Raw genomic sequence first — 14,576 nt, forward strand, 5'->3', positions numbered from 1 at the left:
TCGGGAGACTTGGGGGAACGCTGGGTGGAAGGAAATTTGTGGCTCCTCTCAGATTCCAGAACTCTCTGTCACCAAAATTTGAGGAAAATTTGTTTTTTTTAGCCTATGTTTGAGGTTTGCAAAGGATTCTGGGTAACAGAACCTGGTCAGAGCCCCACAAGTCACCCCATCTTGGATTCCCCTAGGTCTTTAGATTAAAAAAATGCACAGGTTTGGTAGGTTTCTCTAGGTGCTGGCTGAGCTAGAGGCCAAAATCTACAGGTAGGCACTTTGCAAAAAACACCTCTGTTTTCTTTCAAAAAATGTGATGTGTCCACGTTGCGTTTTGGGGCATTTCCTGTCATGGGCGCTAGGCCTACCCACACAAGTGAGGTACCATTTTTATCGGGAGACTTGGTGGAACGCTGGGTGGATGGAAATTTGTGGCTCCTCTCAGATTCCAGAACTTTCTGTCACTGAAATGTGAGGAAAATGTGTTTTTTAGCCACATTTTGAGGTTTGCAAAGGATTCTGGGTAACAGAACCTGGTCAGAGCCCCACAAGTCACCCCATCTTGGATTCCCCTAGGTCTTTATTTTTTAAAAATGCACAGGTTTGGTAGGTTTCTCTAGGTGCTGGCTGAGCTAGAGGCCAAAATCTACAGGTAGGCACTTTGCAAAAAACACCTCTGTTTTCTTTCAAAAAATGTGATGTGTCCACGTTGCGTTTTGGGCCATTTCCTGTCATGGGCGCTAGGCCTACCCACACAAGTGAGGTACCATTTTTATCGGGAGACTTGGTGGAACGCTGGGTGGATGGACATTTGTGGCTCCTCTCAGATTCCAGAACTTTCTGTCACTGAAATGTGAGGAAAATATGTTTTTTAGCCAAATTTTGCGGTTTGCAAAGGATTCTGGGTAACAGAACCTGGTCAAAGCCCCACAAATCACCCCATCTTGGATTCCCCTAGGTCTCTAGTTTTAAAAAATGCACAGGTTTGGTGGGTTTCCCTATGTGCCAGCTGAGCTAGAGGCCAAAATCTACAAGTAGGCACTTTGCAAAAAACACCTGTTTTCTTTAAAAAAATGTGATGTGTCCACGTTGTGTTTTGGGGCATTTCCTGTCACGGGCGCTAGGCCTACCCACACAAGTGAGGTATCATTTTTATCGGGAGACTTGGGGGAACGCTGGGTGGAAGGAAATTTGTGGCTCCTCTCGGATTCCAGAACTTTCTGTCACCGAAATGTGAGGAAAACCTGTTTTTTTAGCCAAATATTGAGGTTTGCAAAGGATACTGGGTAACAGAACCTGGTCAGAGTCCCACAAGTCACCCCATCTTGCATTCCCCTAGGTCTCTAGTTTTCAAAAATTCACAGGTTTGGTAGGTTTCCCTAGCTGCTGGCTGAGCTAGAGGCCAAAATCTACAGGTAGGCAGTTTGCAAAAAACACCTCTGTTTTCTTTCAAAAAATGTGATGTGTCCATGTTGTGTTTTGGGGCATTTCCTGTCACGGGCGCTAGGCCTACCCAAACAAGTGAGGTATCATTTTTATCGGGAAACTTGGGGGAACGCTGGGTGGAAGGAAATTTGTGGCTCCTCTCAGATTCCAGAACTTTCTGTCACTGAAATGTGAGGAAAATATGTTTTTTAGCCAAATTTTGCGGTTTGCAAAGGATTCTGGGTAACAGAACCTGGTCAAAGCCCCACAAGTCACCCCATCTTGGATTCCCCTAGGTCTCTAGTTTTAAAAAATGCACAGGTTTGGTGGGTTTCCCTATGTGCCAGCTGAGCTAGAGGCCAAAATCTACAAGTAGGCACTTTGCAAAAAACACCTGATTTCTTTAAAAAAAATTGATGTGTCCACATTGTGTTTTGGGGCATTTCCTGTCACGGGCGCTAGGCCTACCCACACAAGTAAGGTATCATTTTTATCGGGAGACTTGGGGGAACGCTGGGTGGAAGGAAATTTGTGGCTCCTCTCGGATTCCAGAACTTTCTGTCACCGAAATGTGAGGAAAATGTGTTTTTTTAGCCAATGTTTGAGGTTTGCAAAGGATTCTGGGTAACAGAACCTGGTCAGAGCCCCACAAGTCACCCCATCTTGGATTCCCCTAGGTCTCTAGTTTTAAAAAATGCACAGGTTTGGTAGGTTTCCCTAGGTGCGGCTGAGCTAGAGGCCAAAATCTACAGGTAGGCACTTTGCAAAAAACAGCTCTGTTTTCTTTCAAAAAATGTGATTTGTCCACGTTGCATTTTGGGGCGTTTCCTGTCGCAGGCGCTAGGCCTACCCACACAAGTGAGGTATTATTTTTATCGGGAGACTTGGGGGAACGCTGGGTGGAAGGAAATTTGTGGCTCCTCTCAGATTCCAGAACTTTCTGTCTCCGAAATGTGAGGAAAACGTGTTTTTTTAGCCAAATTGTGAGGTTTGCAAAGGATTCTGGATAACAGAACCTGGTCAGAGCCCCACAAGTCACCCCATCTTGGATTCCCCTAGGTCTCTAGTTTTCAAAAATTTACAAGTTTGGTAGGTTTCCCTAGGTGCTGGCTGAGCTAGAGGACAAAATCTACAGGTAGGCACTTTGCAAAAAACACCTCTGTTTTCTTTAAAAAAAATTTGATGTGTCTACGTTGCGTTTTGGGGCATTTTCTGTCGCAGGCGCTAGGCCTACCCACACAAGTGAGGTATTATTTTTATCGGGAGACTTGGGGGAACGCTGGGTGGAAGGAAATTTGTGGCTCCTCTCAGATTCCAGAACTTTCTGTCACAGAAATGTGAGGAAAACGTGTTTTTTTAGCCAAATTGTGAGGTTTGCAAAGGATTCTGGATAACAGAACCTGGTCAGAGCCCCACAAGTCACCCCATCTTGGATTCCCCTAGGTCTCTAGTTTTCAAAAATGTACAAGTTTGGTAGGTTTCCCTAGGTGCTGGCTGAGCTAGAGGACAAAATCTACAGGTAGGCACTTTGCAAAAAACACCTCTGTTTTCTTTAAAAAAATTTGATGTGTCTACGTTGCGTTTTGGGGCATTTTCTGTCGCGGGCGCTAGGCCTACCCACGCAAGTGAGGTATCATTTTTATCAGGAGCCTTGGGGGAACGCTGGGTGGAAGGAAATTTGTGGCTCCTCTCTGATTCCAGAACTTTCTGTCACCAAAATTTGAGGAAAATGTGTTTTTTTAGCCAATGTTTGAGGTTTGCAAAGGATTCTGGGTAACAGAACCTGGTCAGAGCCCCACAAGTCACCCCATCTTGGATTCCCCTAGGTCTTTAGATTTAAAAAATGCACAGGTTTGGTAGGTTTCTCTAGGTGCTGGCTGAGCTAGAGGCCAAAATCTACAGGTAGGCACTTTGCAAAAAACACCTCTGTTTTCTTTCAAAAAATGTGATGTGTCCACGTTGCGTTTTGGGGCATTTCCTGTCATGGGCGCTAGGCCTACCCACACAAGTGAGGTACCATTTTTATCGGGAGACTTGGTGGAACGCTGGGTGGATGGAAATTTGTGGCTCCTCTCAGATTCCAGAACTTTCTGTCACTGAAATGTGAGGAAAATATGTTTTTTAGCCAAATTTTGCGGTTTGCAAAGGATTCTGGGTAACAGAACCTGGTCAAAGCCCCACAAATCACCCCATCTTGGATTCCCCTAGGTCTCTAGTTTTAAAAAATGCACAGGTTTGGTGGGTTTCCCTATGTGCCAGCTGAGCTAGAGGCCCAAATCTACAAGTAGGCACTTTGCAAAAAACACCTGTTTTCTTTAAAAAAATGTGATGTGTCCACGTTGTGTTTTGGGGCATTTCCTGTCAGGGGCGCTAGGCCTACCCACACAAGTGAGGTATCATTTTTATCGGGAGACTTGGGGGAACGCTGGGTGGAAGGAAATTTGTGGCTCCTCTCAGATTCCAGAACTTTCTGTCACTGAAAAGTGAGGAAAATATGTTTTTTAGCCAAATTTTGCGGTTTGCAAAGGATTCTGGGTAACAGAACCTGGTCAAAGCCCCACAAGTCACCCCATCTTGGATTCCCCTAGGTCTCTAGTTTTAAAAAATGCACAGGTTTGGTGGGTTTCCCTATGTGCCAGCTGAGCTAGAGGCCAAAATCTACAAGTAGGCACTTTGCAAAAAACACCTGATTTCTTTTAAAAAATTTGATGTGTCCACGTTGTGTTTTGGGGCATTTCCTGTCACGGGCGCTAGGCCTACCCACACAAGTAAGGTATCATTTTTATCGGGAGACTTGGGGGAACGCTGGGTGGAAGGAAATTTGTGGCTCCTCTCGGATTCCAGAACTTTCTGTCACCGAAATGTGAGGAAAACCTGTTTTTTTAGCCAAATATTGAGGTTTGCAAAGGATTCTGGGTAACAGAACCTGGTCAGAGTCCCACAAGTCACCCCATCTTGCATTCCCCTAGGTCTCTAGTTTTCAAAAATTCACAGGTTTGGTAGGTTTCCCTAGCTGCCGGCTGAGCTAGAGGCCAAAATCTACAGGTAGGCACTTTGCAAAAAACACCTCTGTTTTCTTTCAAAAAATGTGATGTGTCCATGTTGTGTTTTGGGGCATTTCCTGTCATGGGCACTAGGCCTACCCACACAAGTGAGGTACCATTTTTATCGGGAGACTTTGGGGAACGCTGGATGGAAGGATATTTGTGGCTCCTCTCACATTCCAGAACTTTCAGTCACCGAAATGTGAGGAAAATGTGTTTTTTTAGCCAAAGTTTGAGGTTTGCAAAGGATTCTGGGTAACAGAACCTTGTCAGAGCCCCACAAGTCACCCCATCTTGGATTCCTCTAGGTCTCTAGTTTTAAAAAATGCACAGGTTTGGTAGGTTTCCCTAGGTGCGGCTGAGCTAGAGGCCAAAATCTACAGGTAGGCACTTTGCAAAAAACAGCTCTGTTTTCTTTCAAAAAATGTGATTTGTCCACGTTGCATTTTGGGGCGTTTCCTGTCGCAGGCGCTAGGCCTACCCACACAAGTGAGGTATTATTTTTATCGGGAGACTTGGGGGAATGCTGGGTGGAAGGAAATTTGTGGCTCCTCTCATATTCCAGAACTTTCTGTCACCGAAATGTGAGGAAAACGTGTTTTTTTAGCCAAATTGTGAGGTTTGCAAAGGATTCTGGATAACAGAACCTGGTCAGAGCCCCACAAGTCACCCCATCTTGGATTCCCCTAGGTCTCTAGTTTTCAAAAATGTACAAGTTTGGTAGGTTTCCCTAGGTGCTGGCTGAGCTAGAGGACAAAATCTACAGGTAGGCACTTTGCAAAAAACACCTCTGTTTTCTTTAAAAAAATTTGATGTGTCGACGTTGCGTTTTGGGGCATTTTCTGTCGCAGGCGCTGGCCTACCCACACAAGTGAGGTATTATTTTTATCGGGAGACTTGGGGGAACGCTGGGTGGAAGGAAATTTGTGGCTCCTCTCATATTCCAGAACTTTCTGTCACCGAAATGTGAGGAAAACGTGTTTTTTTAGCCAAATTGTGAGGTTTGCAAAGGATTCTGGATAACAGAACCTGGTCAGAGCCCCACAAGTCACCCCATCTTGGATTCCCCTAGGTCACTAGTTTTCAAAAATGTACAAGTTTGGTAGGTTTCCCTAGGTGCTGGCTGATCTAGAGGACAAAATCTACAGGTAGGCACTTTGCAAAAAACTCCTCTGTTTTCTTTAAAAAAAATTGATGTGTCTACGTTGCGTTTTGGGGCATTTCCTGTCATGGGCGCTAGGCCTACCCACGCAAGTGAGGTATCATTTTTATCAGGAGCCTTGGGGGAACGCTGGGTGGAAGGAAATTTGTGGCTCCTCTCTGATTCCAGAACTTTCTGTCACCAAAATTTGAGGAAAATGTGTTTTTTTAGCCAATGTTTGAGGTTTGCAAAGGATTCTGGGTAACAGAACCTGGTCAGAGCCCCACAAGTCACCCCATCTTGGATTCCCCTAGGTCTTTAGATTTAAAAAATGCACAGGTTTGGTAGGTTTCTCTAGGTGCTGGCTGAGCTAGAGGCCAAAATCTACAGGTAGGCACTTTGCAAAAAACACCTCTGTTTTCTTTCAAAAAATGTGATGTGTCCACGTTGCGTTTTGGGGCATTTCCTGTCATGGGCGCTAGGCCTACCCACACAAGTGAGGTACCATTTTTATCGGGAGACTTGGTGGAACGCTGGGTGGATGGAAATTTGTGGCTCCTCTCAGATTCCAGAACTTTCTGTCACTGAAATGTGAGGAAAATATGTTTTTTAGCCAAATTTTGCAGTTTGCAAAGGATTCTGGGTAACAGAACCTGGTCAAAGCCCCACAAATCACCCCATCTTGGATTCCCCTAGGTCTTTATTTTTAAAAAATGCACAGGTTTGGTAGGTTTCCCTAGGTGCCGGCTGAGCTAGAGGCCAAAATCTACAGGTAGGCACTTTGCAAAAAACACCTCTGTTTTCTTTAAAAAAATGTGATGTGTCCACCTTGTGTTTTGGGGCATTTCCTGTCACAGGCGCTAGGCCTACCCACACAAGTGAGGTATCATTTTTATCGGGAGACTTGGGGGAATGCTGGGTGGAAGGGAATTTGTGGCTCCTCTCTGATTCTAGAACTTTCTGTCACCAAAATGTGAGGAAAATGTGTTTTTTTTAGCGAAATTTTGAGGTTTGCAAAGGATTCTGGGTAACAGAACCTGGTTAGAGCCCCACAAGTCACCCCATCTTGGATTCCCCTAGGTCTCTAGTTTTCAAAAATGTACAGGTTTGGTAGGTTTCCCTAGGTGCCGGCTGAGCTAGAGGCCAAAATCTACAGGTAGGCACTTTGCAAAAAACACCTCTGTTTTCTTTCAAAAAATGTGATGTGTCCATGTTGTGTTTTGGGGCATTTCCTGTCATGTGCGCTAGGCCTACCCACACAAGTGAGGTACCATTTTTATCGGGAGACTTGGGGGAACGCTGGGTGGAAGGAAATTTGTGGCTCCTCTCAGATTCCAGAACTTTCTATCACCGAAATGTGAAGAAAATGTGTTTTTTAGCCACATTTTGAGGTTTGCAAAGGATTCTGGGTAACAGAACCTGGTCAGAGCCCCACAAGTCACCCCATCTTGGATTCCCCTAGGTCTTTATTTTTTAAAAATGCACAGGTTTGGTAGGTTTCTCTAGGTGCTGGCTGAGCTAGAGGCCAAAATCTACATGTAGGCACTTTGCAAAAAACACCTCTGTTTTCTTTCAAAAAATGTGATGTGTCCACGTTGCGTTTTGGGCCATTTCCTGTCATGGGCGCTAGGCCTACCCACACAAGTGAGGTACCATTTTTATCGGGAGACTTGGTGGAACGCTGGGTGGATGGAAATTTGTGGCTCCTCTCAGATTCCAGAACTTTCTGTCACTGAAATGTGAGGAAAATATGTTTTTTAGCCAAATTTTGCGGTTTGCAAAGGATTCTGGGTAACAGAACCTGGTCAGAGCCCCACAAGTCACCCCATTTTGGATTCCCCTAGGTCTCTAGTTTGCAAAAATGTACAAGTTTGGTAGGTTTCCCTAGGTGCTGGCTGAGCTAGAGGACAAAATCTACAGGTAGGCACTTTGCAAAAAACACCTCTGTTTTCTTTAAAAAAAATTGATGTGTCTACGTTGCGTTTTGGGGCATTTTCTGTCGCGGGCGCTAGGCCTACCCAAGCAAGTGAGGTATAATTTTTATCAGGAGACTTGGGGGAACGCTGGGTGGAAGGAAATTTGTGGCTCCTCTCTGATTCCAGAACTTTCTGTCACCAAAATTTGAGGAAAATGTGTTTTTTAGCCAATGTTTGAGGTTTGCAAAGGATTCTGGGTAACAGAACCTGGTCAGAGCCCCACAAGTCACCCCATCTTGGATTCCCCTAGGTCTTTATTTTTCAAAAATGCACAGGTTTGGTAGGTTTCCCTAGGTGCCGGCTGAGCTAGAGGCCAAAATCTACAGGTAGGCACTTGGCAAAAAACACCTTTGTTTTCTTTCAAAAAATGTGATGTGTCCACGTTGTGTTTTGGGGCATTTCCTGTCACAGGCGCTAGGCCTACCCACACAAGTGAGGTATCATTTTTATCGGGAGACTTGGGGGAATGCTGGGTGGAAGGAAATTTGTGACTCCTCTCAGATTCCAGAACTTTCTGTCACCGAAATGTGAGGAAAATGTGTTTTTTTTAGCCAAATGTTGAGGTTTGCAAAGGATTCTGGGTAACAGAACCTGGTCAGAGCCCCACAAGTCACCCCATCTTGCATTCCCCTAGGTCTCTAGTTTTCTGAAATGCACAGGTTTGGTAGGTTTCCCTAGGTGCCCACTGAGCTAGGGCCAAAATCTACAGGTAGGCACTTTGCAAAAAACACCTCTGTTTTCTTTCAAAAAATGTGATGTGTCCACGTTGTGTTTTGGGGCATCTCCTGTCATGGGCGCTAGGCCTACCCACACAAGTGAGGTACCATTTTTATCGTAAGACTTGGAGGAACGCTGGGTGGAAGGAAATTTGTGGCTCCTCTCAGATTCCAGAACTTTCTGTCACCGAAATGTGAGGAAAATGTGTTTTTTTAGCCAAAGTTTGAGGTTTGCAAAGGATTCTGGGTAACAGAACCTGGTCAAAGCCCCACAAATCACCCCATCTTGGATTCCCCTAGGTCTTTATTTTTAAAAAATGCACAGGTTTGGTAGGTTTCCCTAGGTGCCGGCTGAGCTAGAGGCCAAAATCTACAGGTAGGCACTTTGCAAAAAACACCTCTGTTTTCTTTAAAAAAATGTGATGTGTCCACCTTGTGTTTTGGGGCATTTCCTGTCACAGGCGCTAGGCCTACCCACACAAGTGAGGTATCATTTTTATCGGGAGACTTGGGGGAATGCTGGGTGGAAGGGAATTTGTGGCTCCTCTCTGATTCTAGAACTTTCTGTCACCAAAATGTGAGGAAAATGTGTTTTTTTTAGCGAAATTTTGAGGTTTGCAAAGGATTCTGGGTAACAGAACCTGGTTAGAGCCCCACAAGTCACCCCATCATGGATTCCCCTAGGTCTCTAGTTTTCAAAAATGTACAGGTTTGGTAGGTTTCCCTAGGTGCCGGCTGAGCTAGAGGCCAAAATCTACAGGTAGGCACTTTGCAAAAAACACCTCTGTTTTCTTTAAAAAAATGTGATGTGTCCATGTTGTGTTTTGGGGCATTTCCTGTCATGTGCGCTAGGCCTACCCACACAAGTGAGGTACCATTTTTATCGGGAGACTTGGGGGAACGCTGGGTGGAAGGAAATTTGTGGCTCCTCTCAGATTCCAGAACTTTCTATCACCGAAATGTGAGGAAAATGTGTTTTTTAGCCACATTTTGAGGTTTGCAAAGGATTCTGGGTAACAGAACCTGGTCAGAGCCCCACAAGTCACCCCATCTTGGATTCCCCTAGGTCTTTATTTTTTAAAAATGCACAGGTTTGGTAGGTTTCTCTAGGTGCTGGCTGAGCTAGAGGCCAAAATCTACAGGTAGGCACTTTGCAAAAAACACCTCTGTTTTCTTTCAAAAAATGTGATGTGTCCACGTTGCGTTTTGGGCCATTTCCTGTCATGGGCGCTAGGCCTACCCACACAAGTGAGGTACCATTTTTATCGGGAGACTTGGTGGAACGCTGGGTGGATGGAAATTTGTGGCTCCTCTCAGATTCCAGAACTTTCTGTCACTGAAATGTGAGGAAAATATGTTTTTTAGCCAAATTTTGCGGTTTGCAAAGGATTCTGGGTAACAGAACCTGGTCAGAGCCCCACAAGTCACCCCATTTTGGATTCCCCTAGGTCTCTAGTTTTCAAAAATGTACAAGTTTGGTAGGTTTCCCTAGGTGCTGGCTGAGCTAGAGGACAAAATCTACAGGTAGGCACTTTGCAAAAAACACCTCTGTTTTCTTTAAAAAAAATTGATGTGTCTACGTTGCGTTTTGGGGCATTTTCTGTCGCGGGCGCTAGGCCTACCCAAGCAAGTGAGGTATCATTTTTATCAGGAGACTTGGGGGAACGCTGGGTGGAAGGAAATTTGTGGCTCCTCTCTGATTCCAGAACTTTCTGTCACCAAAATTTGAGGAAAATGTGTTTTTTAGCCAATGTTTGAGGTTTGCAAAGGATTCTGGGTAACAGAACCTGGTCAGAGCCCCACAAGTCACCCCATCTTGGATTCCCCTAGGTCTTTATTTTTCAAAAATGCACAGGTTTGGTAGGTTTCCCTAGGTGCTGGCTGAGCTAGAGGCCAAAATCTACAGGTAGGCACTTGGCAAAAAACACCTCTGTTTTCTTTCAAAAAATGTGATGTGTCCACGTTGTGTTTTGGGGCATTTCCTGTCACAGGCGCTAGGCCTACCCACACAAGTGAGGTATCATTTTTATCGGGAGACTTGGGGGAATGCTGGGTGGAAGGAAATTTGTGACTCCTCTCAGATTCCAGAACTTTCTGTCACCGAAATGTGAGGAAAATGTGTTTTTTTAGCCAAATGTTGAGGTTTGCAAAGGATTCTGGGTAACAGAACCTGGTCAGAGCCCCACAAGTCACCCCATCTTGCATTCCCCTAGGTCTCTAGTTTTCTGAAATGCACAGGTTTGGTAGGTTTCCCTAGGTGCCCACTGAGCTAGGGCCAAAATCTACAGGTAGGCACTTTGCAAAAAACACCTCTGTTTTCTTTCAAAAAATGTGATGTGTCCACGTTGTGTTTTGGGGCATCTCCTGTCATGGGCGCTAGGCCTACCCACACAAGTGAGGTACCATTTTTATCGTAAGACTTGGAGGAACGCTGGGTGGAAGGAAATTTGTGGCTCCTCTCAGATTCCAGAACTTTCTGTCACCGAAATGTGAGGAAAATGTGTTTTTTTAGCCAAAGTTTGAGGTTTGCAAAGGATTCTGGGTAACAGAACCTTGTCAGAGCCCCACAAGTCACCCCATCTTGGATTCCCCTAGGTCTTTATTTTTCAAAAATGCACAGGTTTGGTAGGTTTCCCTAGGTGCGGGCTGAGCTAGAGGCCAAAATCTACAGGTAGGCACTTGGCAAAAAACACCTCTGTTTTCTTTAAAAAAATGTGATGTGTCCACGTTGTGTTTTGGGGCATTTCCTGTCACGGGCGCTAGGCCTACCCACACAAGTGAGGTATCATTTTTATCAGGAGACTTGAGGGAACGCTGGGTGGAAGGAAATTTGCGGCTCCTCTCTGATTCCAGAACTTTCTGTCACCAAAATTTGAGGAAAATGTGTTTTTTTAGCCAAAGTTTGAGGTTTGCAAAGGATTCTGGGTAACAGAACCTGGTCAGAGCCCCACAAGTCACCCCATCTTGGATTCCCCTGGGTCTCTAGTTTTCAAAAATGTACAAGTTTGGTAGGTTTCCCTAGGTGCTGGCTGAGCTAGAGGACAAAATCTACAGGTAGGAACTTTGCAAAAAACACCTCTGTTTTCTTTAAAAAAATTTGATGTGTCTATGTTGCGTTTTGGGGCATTTTCTGTCGTGGGCGCTAGGCCTACCCACACAAGTGAGGTACCATTTTTATCGGGAGCCTTGGGGGAACGCTGGGTGGATGGAAATTTGTGGCTCCTCTCTGATTCCAGAACTTTCTGTCACCAAAATTTGAGGAAAATGTGTTTTTTTAGCCAATGTTTGAGGTTTGCAAAGGATTCTGGGTAACAGAACCTGGTCAGAGCCCCACAAGTCACCCCATCTTGGATTCCCCTAGGTCTTTATTTTTCAAAAATGCACAGGTTTGGTAGGTTTCCCTAGGTGCCGGCTGAGCTAGAGGCCAAAATCTACAGGTAGGCACTTGGCAAAAAACACCTCTGTTTTCTTTAAAAAAATGTGATGTGTCCACGTTGTGTTTTGGGGCATTTCCTGTCACGGGCGCTAGGCCTACCCACACAAGTGAGGTATAATTTTTATCAGGAGACTTGGGGGAACGCTGGGTGGAAGGAAATTTGTGGCTCCTCTCTGATTCCAGAACTTTCTGTCACCAAAATTTGAGGAAAATGTGTTTTTTTAGCCAAAGTTTGAGGTTTGCAAAGGATTCTGGGTAACAGAACCTGGTCAGAGCCCCACAAGTCACCCCATCTTGGATTCCCCAAGGTCTTTATTTTTCAAAAATGTACAGGTTTTGTAGGTTTCCCTAGGTGCCGGCTGAGCTAGAGGCCAAAATCTACAGGTAGGCACTTTGCAAAAAACACCTCTGTTTTCTTTAAAAAAATGTGATGTGTCCACGTTGTGTTTTGGGGCATTTCCTGTCACAGGCGCTAGGCCTACCCACACAAGTGAGGTATCATTTTTATCGGGAGACTTGGGGGAATGGTGGGTGGAAGGGAATTTGTGGCTCCTCTCTGATTCTAGAACTTTCTGTCACCAAAATGTGAGGAAAATGTGTTTTTGTTAGCGAAATTTTGAGGTTTGCAAAGGATTCTGGGTAACAGAACCTGGTTAGAGCCCCACAAGTCACCCCATCTTGGATTCCCCTTGGTCTCTAGTTTTAAAAAATGTACAGGTTTGGTAGGTTTCCCTAAGTGCCGGCTGAGCTAGAGGCCAAAATCTACAGGTAGGCACTTTGCAAAAAACACCTCTGTTTTCTTTCAAAAAATGTGATGTGTCCACGTTGTGTTTTGGGGCATTTCCTGTCATGTGCGCTAGGCCTACCCACACAAGTGAGGTACCATTTTTATCGGGAGACTTGGGGGAACGCTGGGTGGAAGGAAATTTGTGGCTCCTCTCAGATTCCAGAACTTTCTATCACCGAAATGTGAAGAAAATGTGTTTTTTAGCCACATTTTGAGGTTTGCAAAGGATTCTGGGTAACAGAACCTGGTCAGAGCCCCACAAGTCACCCCATCTTGGATTCCCCTAGGTCTTTATTTTTAAAAAATGCACAGGTTTGGTAGGTTTCCCTAGGTGCCGGCTGAGCTAGAGTCCAAAATCTACAGGTAGGCACTTTGCAAAAAACACCTCTGTTTTCTTTAAAAAAATGTGATGTGTCCACGTTGTGTTTTGGGGCATTTCCTGTCACAGGCGCTAGGCCTACCCACACAAGTGAGGTATCATTTTTGTCGGGAGACTTGGGGGAATGCTGGGTGGAAGCAAATTTGTGACTCCTCTCAGATTCCAGAACTTTCTGTCACCGAAATGTGAGGAAAACGTGTTTTTTTTAGCCAAATGTTGAGGTTTGCAAAGGATTCTGGGTAACAGAACCTGGTCAGAGCCCCACAAGTCACCCCATCTTGCATTCCCCTAGGTCTCTAGTTTTCAGAAATGCACAGGTTTGGTAGGTTTCCCTAGGTGCCGACTGAGCGAGAGGCCAAAATCTACAGGTAGGCACTTTGCCAAAAACACCTCTGTTTTCTTTAAAAAAATGTGATTTGTCCACGTTGTGTTTTGGGATATTTCCTGTCATGGGCGCTAGGCCTTCCCACACAAGTCAGGTACCATTTTTATCGTAAGACTTGGAGGAACGCTGGATGGAAGGAAATTTGTGGCTCCTCTCAGATTCCAGAACTTTCTGTCACCGAAATGTGAGGAAAATGTGTTTTTTTAGCCAAAGTTTGAGGTTTGCAAAGGATTCTGGGTAACAGAACCTTGTCAGAGCCCCACAAGTCACCCCATCTTGGATTCCCCTAGGTCTTTATTTTTCAAAAATGCACAGGTTTGGTAGGTTTCCCTAGGTGCGGCTGAGCTAGAGGCCAAAATCTACAGGTAGGCACTTTGCAAAAAACAGCTCTGTTTTCTTTCAAAAAATGTGATTTGTCCACGTTGCATTTTGGGGCGTTTCCTGTCGCAGGCGCTAGGCCTACCCACACAAGTGAGGTATCATTTTTATCGGGAAACTTGGGGGAACGCTGGGTGGAAGGAAATTTGTGGCTCCTCTCAGATTCCAGAACTTTCTGTCACCAAAATTTGAGGAAAATTTGTTTTTTTAGCCTATGTTTGAGGTTTGCAAAGGATTCTGGGTAACAGAACCTGGTCAGAGCCCCACAAGTCACCCCATCTTGGATTCCCCTAGGTCTTTAGATTAAAAAAATGCACAGGTTTGGTAGGTTTCTCTAGGTGCTGGCTGAGCTAGAGGCCAAAATCTACAGGTAGGCACTTTGCAAAAAACACCTCTGTTTTCTTTCAAAAAATGTGATGTGTCCACGTTGCGTTTTGGGGCATTTCCTGTCATGGGCGCTAGGCCTACCCACACAAGTGAGGTACCATTTTTATCGGGAGACTTGGTGGAACGCTGGGTGGATGGAAATTTGTGGCTCCTGTCAGATTCCAGAACTTTCTGTCACCGAAATGTGAGGAAAACTTGGTTTTTTTTAGCCAAATGTTGAGGTTTGCAAAGGATTCCGGGTAACAGAACCTGGTCAGAGTCCCACACGTCACCCCATCTTGCATTCCCCTAGGTCTCTAGTTTTTAGAAATGCACAGGTTTGGTAGGTTTCCCTAGGCGCCGAGTGAGCGAGAGGCCAAAATCTACAGGTAGGCACTTTGCAAAAAACACCTATGTTTTCTTTCAAAAAATGTGATGTGTCCACGTTGTGTTTTGGGGCATTTCCTGTCATGGGCGCTAGGCCTACCCACACAAGTGAGGTACCATTTTTATCGTAAGACTTGGAGGAACGCTGGGCGGAAGGAAATTTGT

The sequence above is a fragment of the Pleurodeles waltl genome, chromosome 2_2 (assembly GCF_031143425.1).
Source record: "Pleurodeles waltl isolate 20211129_DDA chromosome 2_2, aPleWal1.hap1.20221129, whole genome shotgun sequence".
In the NCBI taxonomy this organism is placed as follows: Eukaryota; Metazoa; Chordata; class Amphibia; order Caudata; family Salamandridae; genus Pleurodeles; species Pleurodeles waltl.